The following is a 14,411-nucleotide window of genomic DNA, read 5'->3' as shown; positions in this document are numbered from 1 at the left end:
GACGTCCATCTGCCAAATATGGTTAGGTATCAGTCCTCTAGGATTGACTCCAAGATTAACTTGTGGTAAAAAGGTCACACAATTTTGACATTGTTTTATTATATGTCTGGCTTGTTCCTTAGTTATTTTAAAACACTTTTGTAAAGTATTAGCATTGACATGGAACCTTTTATGAAAATTTATAGCTTCTTCTATTGTGGAGAAAATATGTATGTCATGTGTAGATTTATCTGCTAAATCATTGCCCAAACTAAGGGCTCCAGGCAATCCTGTATGTGCCCTGATATGTCCTATAAAGAATGGATCTTTTCTGTCCCAGATAAGACTTTGTATAGTGGAAAACAAAGAGAAAACAGTAGAGGAAGGGGAAATCCTACCAGCATCTTCAAGGGATACTATAGCATTAACTACATATTGACTATCAGAAAATAAATTAAATACAGAATCTTTAAACATCACAAAAGCTTGTAATACTGCATTAAGCTCTACGTTTGAGCTGATTGTTTGGGTACTAAAAATGTAAAAGTTTGATCAGGGGTAACTACTGCTGCTGTACCATTATTTGACCCATCAGTGAATATATTTGGAGCATTCATTATAGGGGTTTTTCTTGTCATTTTTGGAAAAACTACAGGATGGGAAGGCCAAAAAGACAACAAAGGATTAGATGGTAAGTGATTATCAAATGAAACATTAGATTTACACATGATTATTGCCCAAGTATTTAACTCATTAGCTAACTCATCAATTTGATCCATAGTATATGGAGTATTAATTTTATTGGGAGAAATTCCAACACTCCCTTTGCTGCTTTTATTCCTTTGAGTATTAATTGTCCTACAGTCTCAGGATACCTAGTAAGAATAGTGTTAGGAGAATAAATGTATCCACAATAATGGACCTTCCTGCCAAAATACCCCTGTAGGAATATTTTTTGTTGGTAGTACAATAAATAATAAAGGCATATTTTCCATATATGTTTCAATGATTTTTAATGCCTTTCTTCCTTCAGGCGTTAACATGTGGGGTGAATTTGGATCTGATGGACCTTTTAGGATATCAAATAAAGGTCCCAACCCTCCTGTTGGTATGCCTAGATAAGGCCTTATCTAATTTATGTCTCCCAATAACTTTTGAAAGTTGTTAAGTGATTTGAGTTGATCTACTCGTATTTGAATTTTTGGTGGACGGACCATGGTTGAGGATAATAGAACTCCTAAATAATTAATTGGAAGATTTAATTGTACTTTATCTATTGCTATCTCTAGATTATAATTTTTTAATAAATTTGTAAGTGTGGCATAACATTCTAGCAATGTGTTTTTATCTTTATGTGCCAATAATACATCATCCATATAGTGAAATATTTGTAGTTCAGGATTTTGATTTCTAAGTGGCTGGATTGCTTTGTTAACATAAATTTGACACATAGTTGGACTGTTAGCCATCCCTTGAGGGAGTACTTTCCATTCATATCTCTGATCAGGACCTTCATGATTTAGTGCAGGGATAGTAAATGCAAAATGTGGACTATCCTCAGGATGAATTGGAATTGAAAAAAAAAAAAACCAATCTTTAATATCTATAGCTAAAACATACCAGGTTTTTGGTAAAGCAGACAATTGGGGAATCCCTGATTGAGCAGGTCCCATAATAACCATCTCATTATTAATGGCTCTTAAATCTTGCAATAATCTCCATTTACCAGATTTCTTTTTGATGACAAAAATGGGAGTATTATGGGGAGATATGGAAGGTTGTATATGTCCCTCCACTAATTGTTCTTTGACCAGGTCATGGGCTACTTGTATCTTTTCTTTAGTCAGGGGCCACTGAGGAACCCATATTGGTCTTTCTGATTTCCAAGTAATTTTGATTGTCTCAGTGGCCCCTTCTGAAAACCCAATCCATGTCTATTTATTCCTTGATCTATTTGAATTGGTGCTGCTATACCTTGTTCTTGTTTTGCTAATCTTTTTTCTTTCCTAAAACCTTGTCTAGCCCTAGTAGTGTGCGCATTAGGATTGATGTTATTTGTTAATGTCAAACCTAATTGATCTAGGACATCTCGTCCCCATAAATTTATAGGAAGATGATCCAATACATATGGCTGTATAGTTCCTTCACATCCTTCAGGATCCTTCCAATCTAATACCATTGCACTTCTATGGGGATTAGTTGCCACTCCTAGGCCTCGAAGCGTTTGAGTGGCTTGTTGTAATGGCCAATGTTTTGGCCATTCTTGACGAGATATGATGCTAAGGTCAGCACCTGTATCCAGTAGCCCATTAAATTCATGTCCTTGAATATTTAGTTTTAGCATTGGGCGAGAATCTAAATTTAAAGACAGCATAGCCCAATCTACACCTGTGGAGCCTAATCCCCTGGAGCCTCTTTCTAGAGTATGACTGGAAAATTTATCATGCAGACTGGGTATTATTACTAACTGTGGTATTCTATCTCCTGGTGAAATTACTGATATACCTCTTGGAGAACTAGCTATAATTTTTATTTCACCTTCATAATCGGGAGCAATTACCCCAGGACTTATCATAAGTACTTTTAGTGTAGAAGAACTGCGTCCCAATAATAAGCCTACTGTTCCTTGGGGAAGAGGTCCTTTTACTCCTGTGGGAATGATTTGAACTCCCATCTCTGGAGTTAGTACTGCTCTGGTGGAGGTGCAGATGTCCAACCCTGCGCTTCCTCTGGTTTGTCTGATGAGGGATTTAATGGATAATGTGTCTTGGGCACTACCCTGATGGTGTTGTTGGGTTCCTCCATTGCCCCGTATATTTGTGGTTGTGGGCCCCGGAGCATTGGGCCCCCCAGTCCGTTTGTTTTGCAATGGAGCCTGATGCCTTTCTCCATGATATCGTGAGTAAACACTTGGTCCTTGTCTGTTTTTTGATAACAGAGTACCCTCTTTGTTAGTTTGAGTACGGCATTCATTAGCCTAATGTCTCCCTTTACGGCATCGTGGGCAAATACCCGGTATTCTATTCCTTTGATACCTAGTTTTGTTAAACCCTCCTCTTATGGGGCAACTCCTTTTAAAATGTCCTGTTTGTTCACAATTGTAGCATGTTTTTGGCCTGGCATCTAAAGCCTGTTGTACTGCAACTGCCAAGACTTGCCCTTGTTCATTAATATCTCTACATAATTTAATATATGTATTTAAATCTTCATGTCTCCATGGTCTAATGACCTCTCTGCAGTAATGATTTGCTTGGTCATAAGCCAGTTGTTTTATGAATGGCATTGCTTGTTCTGTATCTCCAAAAATTCTGGCAGCTGTTTGAATAAGCCTATCTACAAATTCATTGTAAGGTTCATTAGCTGTCTGTATTACCTTAGATAATTGACCTTGTAAATTTCCATGTCCTTGTAAAGTCTTCCATGCCCTAACTGCGTCTGCAGCAATTTGTGCATGTATAGCAGGATCATATTCAATTTGTTGCCGTTGACCCTCATAAGGTCCTTTTCCTAACAACATATCTAGATTTCTTTCAGGTAACTGGCTTCTGCATTTCGCCTAGCTGTCTCCATGCAAAATTCCTCATTGACAACCTTCCATAACAAATACTGTCCTCCATTTAGCACAGATTTACACATGTTAGCCCAATCTGCTGGCGTCATGTCCAAGTTGGTAATGGATTCAGCCATGCTTACAATGAAGGGTGCTTGTGGACCATAGGTTGTTATAGCCTCCTTTAATTGCTTCACTGTTATGAAATCTAAAGCACAGTGAATTCGTTGCCCTCCTGCCTGCTCAAGTACAGGGCATGCTAATGTTTGAGGTCCTGCCTCAGGATTCCATCTATCAACTATGGGGGTTGAGGGCCACTCAGCTGTCTCTATAGATGGAGCTGTTGGTTGAATTCCGCCCTCTGGTGATAGAACAGAGTTAGTAGCAGCCACCTCTTGTAGCTTCCCTCCTGATAGCTGTTTGTCCTCTAAGCTTTCTTCCTTTAAATTTTCTTCCTCTATCTGACTAGCCTGAGAGACCTTCTCTTTTGCTTGATCTAACATGTTTTCTACCATAGTCTGGACCTCTAACAATTTACTTAACACTCTTTTGGTTTGTTTTTTACTAATTTCTAATCTACTTTATGCAATAAGATAGCATAAAACAAAACCGAAACAGAATGAAACTAAAACGGAACAAAAAATCGTATCAATTTTCTCTTTCTCAGGGCGGAACAACTTCAAACCTTGAGCCAACCATTTTTCCCAGTTTGCCTGAGAAAGTTCTAGGGATAGGCAGCTTGAAACAAAAACAAAATAAATCCAAACAAGAACACATTGTTTTTTGAAATGGTCACCCATTCTCTCGCCTTCCCTCAGGGGCGAGCAATTTTGCTTACCTCTGAGCTTCAGGCGTCCCCCGCACGGGCCACCAATTGCCGCAGTCTGGCTGGGCACAAAATCACGAGCCACTCAAGCAGGAACAAACTTTATTTCTGAAACTCCTGCCAATGCCACGCACTCTCCCGGGAAATATGCCGAACCACACACCTGGCGTTCTCTTGGGCCACACTACTCCAACAGACAAATCCCTCCTCTGGAAATCCCTCCTGCTGCACTTCCCCAACCAATGGGAACTCTCCAGGAGTCCCACTAGAGCTTCAAAGTAGCAGACCAGGCCCAGGCAGACAGCAGGGTTCTAATATCCATTTGAATGCAGATCTTAACATAATCATATCATCTCAATGGCTTGCTGGCGTTACCTTTCAACCAAAAATGCCATGCATCATTACTACTTGGCTATGGCTCTCAGCAGCAACCTCCCTTTAGTCAAAGGGTACTAGATGTCTAAACGGAGGCTGAAGTTTGGGAATTGAGTACCTGTGACTCTTTGTTTTCATTCAAGTAAGAGTTATGTTTGCTTGACCTAGAGAATTTCTGCTTAGCTCAAGAAAGAATTTAATAAGCTTCCTATTTCATTTCTAAGGACAGGGACACAATGATCAACTAGGCAGTAGGATAAGTCTGCATGAGTCAAACTATTCTGATCACTACTTCACTCATTACAGTAACCTTACCTACCTTGCCTGAATCAGTTAAGTGCTGCCACTTGTTCTCTGACACCACAGGATCCAATTATGGTCATTGTATTTAGGTTTTCCAATTCAGTGACTGCAATTTCCACTATCAGGTCTGACTTAAAGAGAAGAGCAATCACAGAACTCTTCAAGGATGGCAAGGCTCCCCTCACAAATTTATTTCAGTCATGGTGAATCATGTCTTCTAAACCCTCTGTGTGTGGATGAGTAGGTGTACTCTAACATCCACATCGCTCTAAGCCTTTTAATCCCTTCTTTTACATTAAACCATGACAGGTCCAGCATTTTCAACTCTCTCAGGCTACAATATTACATGCAGAATCTCTGCTAAGTGAACATAAATTTGGCTGATCCAACTTTGTTTCTTCCATCATTATCCCACAGTCTTAGTATCTATTCCTATACACATTTCCTGATTGTATAAATTAGTGAGCTCCAGTAATTCTTTTGAATTGTAGTTTATCTCCTTCCTTTAGGGGCCTGCTAGACCCAAAATTATTTATAGGTCTAGAAACAAATAGGAATAGTGAAGGTGGGTCCTGAGGAGACTCAGCATTGTCTTGTATGCAACTACTTCAGGGGCTGAATTATTACAGTTTCCTCTTGCAATATAGGGCCAGTGCTCCCAAATGAGGGTAGGGAGGCCTATTCTACTGGCAAAGGAGACTTATCAGAATTTAGGACTTCATGTCCCCAGCTTCATCAGAGTCTTCCTACACATCCATTTCCATTCCAACTGTCACGACCCCGTCTCCCATTCCTTCCTAACCTTAACAGTAGAAACCCACTTTGTAAGGCTGTGAGTTTAACTTCATTAAATTCACACATTCACAGGATAAGATTTTGAGTTTGATTTTCAGCAATCTTAGTCCTGTGCTACAGGAATTAAGGGTCGGCTGGAGGGAAAACATGGGGGTTTTCAGATTATTTGTATGTCATTCGATATGAGGATTTGAATACCTGAGCTTATCTTTTCCTTTCCCCATTTTGTCCAGTGACAATAGAAGAAATCAGCTGATCACATTATATTCATTAGTTTTAATTTAAAAAATATTTCCAAGTAATAGTATACATGTGTAATCCAGATCCTTGTTTCTTAAAAGTGGTACTTCTATCCAAGTGATATTTTGTGAATTTCTATAACTAGATAAGGCCAGGACTATCAGTGTTCTCTTTGCTACTGGAAATAGTTATTAGTATACCTAATCAGACTAGAGACACAATTCTAGAAACCCCAGAACCTATTCAGAAAACTCATTCTCAAGATTCTGTTCCTTTAGACCCCTTCTTGGATCTACTTTGCTTGGGTCACAGTTCTACCTATCAGAAAAGAAGGTACCTGGGGGCCACAGGGGTTTGGGAAATGAGAAATGGATTAAAGAATAAAAGGAGTTTCTTGCATTCTGGGTTTTGGAAGGGGGCTATTTTATGCTCTCCAGCCAGATCTGAAGGCTTCTTACAAGCTCTGTTTTCACCATGAGCACAGGCTGGGAGATCTCAGGGAAGGGAAATTGGTAAAACTCAGTGACAGCTCTGTGAAAATTTGAATTATGTTTCTTTTAAAATACCTGCAATTATTTGATTTTAAAAGTCCTCAAATAGCTTCTCCATGCTTACTGGCCTATATTTATGGTGGCATTCAACTGAAAGGTAAAACATGCTTAGTCGGTTTCCCCTAAACTTAAATTCTCCTTATTTAGTTTCCTCAAAATGAATTACTATGAATAAGATCCCTTCACCGTGTAAAAATGTTTATTATCTTTAAATAAATATAGATTTATATAAAGTTGCAAAGAAGTTTCTGTGCCCTTTTCCCAGCTTTCCCTAATGCTAATATCTGGCATAACTAATAGGAATATCAAGAAATTGACATTGGTACAACCCACAGAGTTTATTCAGATTTAATGAGTTAGTGCTGTACTCATTTGTGTATATGTGAATAACTCTATATAGTTATGTATAGTTTTGTGTACCTACCACCATAATCATGATACACTTATCATCACAACAAGGTTTCCTCCTATCACTTTATAGCCACATGACCCTCACCCCCACCTTCCTTAACCCCTAAAAAAGACTAATCTGCTTTCCATTGGTGTAATTATGCCATTTCACACGTGTTTTATATATGGAATCATGTAGTATGTATTCTTCTAAGATTGACTTTTTTTTCACACAGCATACTTTCCTTCAGCATCGCTGCTATATCATTAGTTCCTATTAATTTGTGATAGTAGTCCATAATATGGATATACCACTCACCATTCTCCATTAAATGACACCTGAGTAATTTCCAGTTTTTCACAGCTACAAATAAAGCTGCTTTGAACATTACATATAAGATTCTGTGTAAAAGTAAGTTTTCACTTCTCTGTTATAAGTGTCCAAGGTTGTATTTTCTAGGTTATTCTGTAAACTCTATTTTAGTTTTTAAGGAGCTACCAAACCTTTTCCAGAGTGGCTTACCATTTTACATTCTCACAATCAATGTATGAATGCTCCAGTTTCCTCTGCATCCTTGCCAGCATTTTATGTTACCACTTTTTTAAGCCATTCTAATAGATGTGTGATAATATCTCACAGTGGTTTTAAATTGCATTTCCCTAATGGCTAATGATGTTGAACATTTTTTCATGTGCCTATATGCTGTCTGAATAACCTCTTTGGTCAAATATCTGTTCATGTCTTACACATTTTTAAACTGTATTTCTTATTTAATGTCATTCTGAGATTTCTGTTATTCTAGACATAAGTTCTCCATCAGATATGTGATTTGTAGATATTTTCTCCCATCTGTAATTTTTCTTCTCATTATCCTAACAGGATCTTTGGCAGAGATAATAATAATAATAATATCCCAATTTATTGATTTTTCCATTTATGGACTTTAGATGCAAAGTCTAAGGAACTCTGCCTATACCTCCTGGTCTTGAAGATTTTCTCCTGTGTTTTTTTTTTTTTTTTTCCTGAAAGTATATTTTCACATTTAAATCCATAACCCTTAAATTAAATATTATATAAAATGTGAAGCTTAGGTCAAGGTTTGTCACTTTTGCCTGTGATGTCTGAGTTTTTGAGGAGTACTTGTTGAAAATCCTATCTCTTCTCTACTAGGTTGCTGTTGGATTTTTGTGAAAAACTGAGCATATTTCCATGTTTCTTTCTGTGTTCTCTGTTTTTGCATCATTGATCAACATCTCTATCATTTCCCCAGTATGATTACTGTATGGAGTAAGCTTTATTGGCTAGAGTGATTCTTTCCATTTAGTTGTTATTGTTCAAAATTGTTTTGGCTATTCTAGAGCCATTTCCCTTTTACCAAATTTTTTTATAATAATTTAAGTTATTAAATTTTAGAATATACACACACACATGCACTTAATACACAAAAAATCTTGTAATTTAGATAGGAATTATGTTAAATCTACTGGGTGATAACTGAAGGCAAGTAGGGTGTGGTTGGAGGAAGTGGGTCATTTGAGATGTGCCTTTGGGATATATATTTTATATCTGGCAGTGAAGTCTCTCTCTGCTTCCTGGTACCACGTTCCCAGTTACTTTCCTCTGCCTTACTCTTCCACCATGATGTTCTGCCTCACCTTGAGCCCTGGCTGTCAAGGCTGTCTGTGGACTGAGACTTCTAAAACTGTGAGCCCCCCAAATAAACTTTTCCTCCTCTAATTGTTCTTGTCAGGTTTTTGGTCAGCAGTGAAAAAGCTAAAACAGATTTATACCTATTTTTTCTTTTGGAGCACTTGTAAATAGTATTGCTATTTTTTATTTTAGTTTCACTTGTTCATTGTTAGTACATCAAAGTGCAGTTTGTGTGTTTGTGTATTGATCTTGTGTACAGTGGCCTTGATGTTCTGATTAGATCAAGAATGTTTTTATATATTCCTTGGGGTTTTTTTCCCCCCACTAGATGATCAAGCCTTGTGCAAATAGACTGGTTTTTTTTTTTTTATTTTAAATTTGCACATTTAAAATTTTTCCTTGCCAGGCACCAGTAGTGCATGCCTGTAATTCTAGCAACTCAGGAGGTTGAGACAAGAGCATTGCAAGTTTGAGGACAACTTCAGCAATTTAGTGAGGCCCTAAGCAACTTTATTAAGACTCTGTCTCAAAATCAAAAATAAAAAAGGGGCTAAAGATGTGGCTAAGTGGTTAAACACTCCTAGGGTCAATCTCCAGTATAAATAAATTAATATAATATAATTAATATAATATAATATTTCTTTTCCTTACCTTATTGCACTGGCTAGGACTTGTAGTTCTATATTGAATAAAAATGGTAAAAGGCTTTTGCGGGGAAAACATTCAATCATTCATCATTAAGTATGATGTTCGTTATAGATTTTTATATACACTTTTTATGAAATTGAGGAAATTTTCCTCTATTATAAGTGTGCTAAGAGAGTGTATCAAGAATACATTTTGAATTCTGTCAAACTTGTTTATAGATCAATTGATATGATCATATAATTTTCATTTTTAACCTTTTATGTGGTAGATCACATTGATTTTTCAAATATTGAAACAGCCTTGCATAACTTGAATAAAATTCCTCTTGATTGTAATCTATTATTCTTTTTCTACATGGCTGAATTTGATTTGCTAATATTTTCTTGAGGAATTTTTCATCTAATTTATGAGCAATATTGGTCTGTAGTGTTCATTCTTCCCTCTCTCCCTCCCTTCATTATCTTCTGTGTGTCCTGTTTAATATCAGTACAATTCTGGACTTATGAGTCAGGAAGTGTTCCCTCCTATTCTATTTTCTGGAAGAGATTGCATAAAACTAGTATTAATTGTTCTTTAAATATCTGAGGGGTTGGGATTGTGGATCAATGGTAGAATGCTTGCCTAGCATGTGTGAGGCACTGGGTTCAATATAAATAAATGAATAAAATAAAGGCTCATCAACATCTAAAAAAATTTTTTAATGTTTGATAAATTCTCCAGTGAAACTACCTGGGCCCCTATATGTCATGTTCAGAGACTGTTGATTATAAATCCTATTCATATAATGATTATATGATTATTTGGGTTGTATATTTCATCTTTTCTGAGCTCTGGTAATTTGTGATTTTCGGTTAATTGGTCCATTTTTTCCCTAGGTTGTCAAATTTATGAGCATAAAATTATTAATAGTATTCCTTTTTTTCATGGCTACAGTATCTTTTGTAACATTCTCTGTTTTGTTCCTCATATTAGTGATTTGTGTGTTCCCTCTTTTTGTGTTTGTCAATCTTGGTAGAGGTTTATCACTTTTATGAATAAAAGTGGAGTGAGTGCCAGGATACCTGGGCAGGTTGGCTGACAGTACCGGGAAACTTCTTACTCCCTACTGTGAGGGAAAGTCAAATCACAACATCCAGACTGCACCGAGGTTAGAAGGACAGGGAAGTTTCTTGGGGGCCAGAGTAGCCCCATAGAAATGAGTAAAGAGGAACTAGATTTCTGCCCTAAACTCTGCCCAGAGAAGCCACCTGCCTTGAAATCCATCTGGAAGGTATCATCTTGGTTCTAAGGGTCTCTACCAAGGATAGTTAGCCTCCATATCTGTAGGTTTCATATTCCAGAAGTCAATCAACCACAGATAAAAAATATTTTAAAAAATTGCAATTGTATGGAACATGTGCAGACTTTTTTTTCTTGTCATCATTCCCTAAACAATATAACATAACTATTTACATAATATTTATATTGTATTAGGTATTATGTATCATATATCATCTAGAGATGACTTAAAGTATACCAGGAGATATGTATAGATTCAATACAACACCATTTTATAGAAGGAATTTAAAGCATCTTTGGTTTTGGTGTCTACAGGGGTTCCTAGAGCCAGTCTCCTGTGATAATATGATATAATTGTATACCTGACCAGTGAAGATGGCTGACTTTCCCCCAGGGAAAGAGAGTGGCCAATAGGAGATACATGAAAGGAGAGAACACATGGGAGAGGGAAAGATTACAAGCTGAACAATGGAGGCAGCAAATGAACATTTAAGAAAGGAAAAAGCATTTCCATATGCATGAAACATGTCCACAGGAACATAATGCAAATGTGATGCTAGAAGAAGCAGTTATGCAGGAACAATATAAGTAGAGAAATGATGAGATTTGTGGGAAGGCTGAAATAATAACTGCATGAGGTGGGAGGTCAGGCTGGGGAGCACTTCTAAAAGGGACAAGCCAAAGCTAAGAAAAAGAAGTGATTATGTTTATCTAATGGAAGAGCCAGAAAGAGATAAGAGGAAATATCTGAAAAAAATGACTGTACATTTTTTATAATTAAGAAAAGACATATGCTTGCTTGCCACACTTTGGTAGCACACCCTTCTGCAAAATTTGCCTTGCTGAAATGCTGAGTGACTTTTGAGTATGTGCCTGCTTTCTTGTGGCACCCTCATATTTCTAACAATCTTGAGGGCTCATCTGGGATAATTGTGTCATCCAGGGATCATGGAGAACCCTTCCTTAGAGGAATGTATTCCATTGCCTTGTTGTGGTGGCCTCAGAGTTGGGGGTTGTGGGGGGAGGAATCTGCAACCCCTGAAGCTGACAATGAACTTGAAATAAAAAGTTGATTGACAGTGCATGGAAAGGGTCCAAGCAAGCACCACAGTGACCAATTAATCCACTCAAGGGCCAAGGTAGGAGGTTTTTGGGGTTTTTTTTTGCACCTAGTAGGTACTTTATTTATATTTCAGTTTATACTAATTTTTTTTTCACTTAGGATATCTCTTAATTTATAAATTTGGTAGTTCCAAACTTTTGCAAAAAAATAAAAACAATTTCTGTGTACATGTCACCTAAGTTCAATAGCTGTTAACATTCTGCCATTCCTATTCCATCCATACTTCTTCCCACTTATACTAAAACATCTGAATAAATGAAAGCACCTCTTTCACATGGGCACAAACATCACATAAACAGACATATATGTATATCATCTGCCAAATAGGAATCTATTCTTGACAAAGAAGTACTTCCTTGTGGTTGAGACATCCTGGAGATTATGTGAGTGTGACTGAGTTGTGAGTGCAAGAAACTTCCAAAATGGGTGGTTAAGCCTCTATTCAGAAACATCAGACCACACCCAGGACTGTGGGATGGGGAGAAGTGCAAGAAACCTCCAGTGGGGGTCTTGAACCTTTAAATAAAAATTCCTGCTGGCACAGGAAAAGACACTGAAATTCCCCCAGATAGACTTCTGGGCCTTAAGTTAAAATATTGGAAAGATAGTCACAGAACGAAAGGAAAAAACATAAGATTATAAAATACTGTTGTTTTATTTGGACTCAGGAACCTATATTAAAGCCTTCAGTAATTTGGCCAAAGTTCTAGGCAGATAAAATTGGATATGTCCATTATCAATAGAACATGTAAATGATAAAAGGTGGTCAGAAATAGATAGATTATGCTCTTTATTAGAAAGGGGGGCCTATAGTCCTCTTTACTCTTAAAATTACTAAAAATGAGGATAACACTGGTAAGATTCAGAAGGAAGAATCAAATGAATGGGATCCCTTAAACTTGTCTTCCTCCCGGAATGTTTCAGAAGAGGGCTGAGATGAAACAGAGCTGGCTGCAGTGGCTTTTGCCCTTCCTCCAGCTTAGTACCCTTTCCTGCCTAGACTAAGAAAAAATCAGAATGATGCAAATAGGATATCCAAAGTTTCCTCTTTCCCCAGGGAGAGAAGAAATCTGGCTCATTTCCCTCCCCATCTACTCTTTATATTTTATGCCAGGTTCTTTTGGGAGGGGGAGAAATTGGGTTACTTAGCTAGCTCAGAGGTGAAATATTTAAAATGGGAATTAAAGTCTCTGTTAGAAACCAATTAGACCAATTCCTTGGCCCTCAACTTTACACCTGGACCAAGCTTATGTCCATCTTGACCATTTTATTTCCTGGGGAGGAATGGGGAATGACTCGGAGAGCAGTGATGGCAGCTTAGGAATGTGAACATCCTGCCATATCTGAGATTCTACCTGCCTATGTACAATTTTCTAAATCTAGAACCCTGCTGAGGTAATGATCATGAAATACATAGGGACACATGAGATTTTAGAGATTTGTTTGTAAAGGGAGTAAGGGAGACAGTCCCTTGATCCTAAAACATAGGCAAGGCTTTTGATATAAAACAAGGGCCAATAAAGGGCCAATGAAAGTTTTGAATAGATTGAAGGAACCGATGAGAAAATATTATGGATTAGATGTTGATGACTCTCTAGAGCAAGGAATGTTAAAACTATACTTGTGACTAAGGGCTGACCTGATATTACTAAAAAACTACAGAACCTAGAAAATTGGAAGGATACAAGTTTAGAGGAATTATTGAGGGAAGCTCAAAAAATATATATAAAGAGGGATGAAGAGAAACAGAAAAAACACTAAACTATGTTCTCCATCATAGAACAAGTAACCCAAAGAAAAACAGGCCCTAAAAATCAGAGACAAAGGTTCCTCACTCAAGATACCCTAAGAGACAACAGACCAATAAGGGGCTGGGGATATAGCTCAGTTGGTAGAGTGATTGCTTTGCATGTATGTGGTCCTGGGTTCAAAAACCATGAGAGGAAAAAAAATTATTTTGGACTGGGATGTAGCTCAGTGGCAAAGGGTCTGCCTTGCATTCGCAAAGCCCTGGGTTCAAAGAGCCCAGTTCCAAAAGAGACCAAAAGAAAAAAAAATCAAACAAACAAAAAAACAAAAACCTGGACCAAAGGACCACAGAAGGAAAAAGGAGAATGTTAAAGTAATAGTCTAATATTCTTTCTTTAAATTTTTTGTAGTTGTTTTTTATTTATTTTTTAGTTTTAGGTGGACACAATAACTTTATTTTGTTTTTATGTGATTCTCAGAATCGAACCCAGTGTCTCACACATGCTAGGCAAGCGTGCTACCACCTGAGCCACATCCCCAGCCCTTTTTGAGGTTGTTGATAGACCTTTATTTATTTATTAATTTATATGTGGTGCTGGGAATCAAACCTCACTCATGCTAGGCAAGCGCTCTATCACTGAGCCACAACCTCAGCCCTATTCTAATATGCCTATATGCTATCAATGGGGAATAATAATTCTAGGCCTAGGTACAGGGAAAGGAAATGGAAAGATACTATATATACAAATCTTTTCCTTGAAAGCTTTTTCCTCAGTAACTCATGAACTCCCACATTTTTTAAACATCTGGACTGAAACTAATCTGGTCCAAAAGGGCACTGTGCTCTGATATAGGTTCCTTGTTCACCTTTGGGGTAATTATGGCTATATCATATTTTTTCAGAACCTCTATCTTGTTTAAGCTCATGGTTTTTATGGTGAATTAATGTTTTG

This window comes from Marmota flaviventris, chromosome 4, assembly GCF_047511675.1.
Source record: "Marmota flaviventris isolate mMarFla1 chromosome 4, mMarFla1.hap1, whole genome shotgun sequence".
Lineage (NCBI taxonomy): Eukaryota > Metazoa > Chordata > Mammalia > Rodentia > Sciuridae > Marmota > Marmota flaviventris.
This window is presented reverse-complemented; position numbering follows the sequence as displayed.